Source organism: Trichechus manatus, unplaced genomic scaffold, assembly GCF_000243295.1.
Source record: "Trichechus manatus latirostris isolate Lorelei unplaced genomic scaffold, TriManLat1.0 scaffold00028, whole genome shotgun sequence".
NCBI classification, from domain to species: domain Eukaryota; kingdom Metazoa; phylum Chordata; class Mammalia; order Sirenia; family Trichechidae; genus Trichechus; species Trichechus manatus.
This window is the reverse complement of record NW_004443964.1, coordinates 437,808-440,252: the sequence shown is the minus strand read 5'-3', so window position 1 is coordinate 440,252 and position 2,445 is coordinate 437,808. Positions and strand designations below refer to the sequence as shown.

At 56.1% G+C, this 2,445-nt stretch overlaps 1 protein-coding gene across 1 annotated transcript in view; it reads left to right on the top strand.

The window, feature by feature from the left end:
* TBCD (tubulin folding cofactor D) overlaps window positions 1-2,445 on the top strand; it is a 200,748-nt gene that overhangs the window by 46,576 nt on the left and 151,727 nt on the right. The window lies entirely within an intron of this gene.

The window sequence follows — 2,445 nt, the reverse complement described above, 5'->3', positions numbered from 1 at the left end:
CCAAGAGAACGTTCTGCAGTGATGGAATGTCCTAGGCCTGTGCCCAAGAGAATGTTCCATGGCGATGGAATGTTCTAGACGTGTGCCATCCAAGAGAATTTTACATGGGGATGGAATGTTCTAGACCTGTGTCCAAGAGAATGTCACATGGGGATGGAATGTTCTAGACCTGTGTCCAAGAGAATGTTCCATGGCGATGGAACGTCCTAGACCTGTGTCCAAGAGAATGTTCTGCAGTGATGGAATGTCCTAGACCTGTGTCCAAGAGAATGTTCCATGGCGATGAAATGTTCTAGACCTGTGTCCAAGAGAACAGTATACAGCGATGGAATGTTTTAGACCTGTGTCATCCAAGAGAATGTTCTGTGGTGATGGAATGTTCTAGACCTGTGCTGTCCCGTGAGCCCTTAAAATGAGGCTACTGTGATAGGACTGAACTTCAGATTTTATTTAATTTTAATGAATTTAAGTTAAAAAGCCATGTGTGTCTGTGGCTGTGTTGCATCTGTTTAGCAGCCTTGTGGAGAATTTCGGGTGTCTGGTGGTGCGCGGCCTGTGATGATGAGGGGGTAGGCTGGTGTGGGCCGGCAGGTTTCAAGTGTGAGCCTGGGGCTGCAGACAAGTGAAGGGCGAGCCCCACGGAGCTGCCGTGCTCCCAGCGACGGGGTAGGGGGCACATTAGCACAGTTCCCACAAGGACTGTGCACTCCACTCATTCTGAAAGTGACGTCCTCATGGACGGGCACTCGGTGTTGTAGCCCGCCTGGCCCCATGACCCTTTTTAGGACGTCCTCATGGACGGGCACTTGGTGCTGTAGGCCGCCTGGCCCCATGACCCTTGTTAGGACGTCCTCGTGGACGGGCACTCGGTGTTGTAGGCCGCTTGGCCCCATGACCCTCGTTAGGACGTCCTCATGGACAGACATTTGGTGTTGTAGGCAGCCTTGCCCCGTGACCCTTGTTAGCGGTTGCTTTTCCCGCGGGGCTGTCATGATGCATGGCTGTGCTTCTGCGGAAGCTGTGCTGTCAGCACTTTGGGGCACTCAGGTGCACACTGTTAGTCACCAGGGACAGCTCTGTGCTCCCAGCAAAGCGCGGCCCGTCCCTGAGCGTGTTTCTTCTTCATGTCACCTCCCCGCTGCTCAGTGGCAGTTTCAGGAGTGCAGGAAGCAGCATGTCGAGTGCTGGTCATCCGTTTAGAGTGATGTGCGTGTGGAGGACACGTCTTCACTGTGCCCAGCGGAAACCACAGACTCCTTCTCAGAGCTGCTCTGGGGGCGCCTGGACTAGGGACAAACAAGTCCTTCTGTTCTCTTCCTGCGTTGATGTGGTCCTGGGCATGTCTTGGACCTCTTGGCGTTGCGATGGGTGTGCTGATGGTGCCTGCTGGGCCTGGAGCAGGGACACTGACCTGGGGTTGGGCTGCGTGGGGCCGCTGTTGACGCGGCTGCAGCAGAGTCTCCTGTCGAGGGGAGGGCAAGCCTTGGGGTGAGCCAAGGTGCTCCTCTAGCCGGCCCTCCCCAACTCCCAGCTTCCCCCCGCCTCTGCCTCACATGTTTCCGATGTTCCTCTTTTCTCCCCGCAGCGTTTCTGCACACACTCCTCTCTGACTACAGTGCCTTTTTCTCCAAGACCTCCTAGAGTCTTCCTCCAGGTGTTCCTCCTCCCTTCTCTTTTCTCTGCTCTTCCTCCTGGGGCCCTCTTGTGCCGGGCTGGACGAGCCCCTGCTCCTGGGCTGTCTGTCTGGGGTGCGCCTGTCTGCCCTCATGGTGTGGGCACCTGCTCTCCCGCTCCTGTGTCTTTCCTGAACCCCATCCCGTGTTCTCGCCTTGAAGGCCCGTGGCTTGAACCTGCCTCATCTGCCCTGAGCTTGCCCCTCTTCTTCCAGACACAGCTCTTCTCTGACTTTGTGTTTCTGCCCAAGGCGCGGTCACTCTCCTGGGCTTGGATCCTTCGTCCACTTTCTCTTCTTCTGTCTGGCGACATCCTCACATTCTTCTTTGCCTTCATTTCTGCTTATTATTTTAATGTGTTTGTCTCATCTTCAGCTCGATTGTGGCAGATTGAGAGGGTGACCCTCCGGGGCCTACAGCAGGGCATGCTGAAGCAGGGGGGTGCTCTGACTGAGTCTGAGCAAGACCTGGCACAGGCAGGGTTCTGAAAGATTGGGGCCCAGGATCCAGCGTCCAGAGTTCCAGGGGCCCAGGAATCCAGCATCCGGAGGTCCAGGGATCCCGGGGTCTAACACCCTTGGGGGATCCATGGTTCACATGTGGACGGGAGCCTCTGGTGCCGTGTGTGTGTGTCTGTGTGTGTGTGTGTGTATCTGTGTGTGGGTATCTGCGGTTCACCTGTGGACGGAAGAAGGTGGTGCTGTGTGTGCATGTCTGTGTGTGTGGGTGTCTGCGGTTCACCTGTGGACGGAAGAATGTGGTGCTGTGTGTG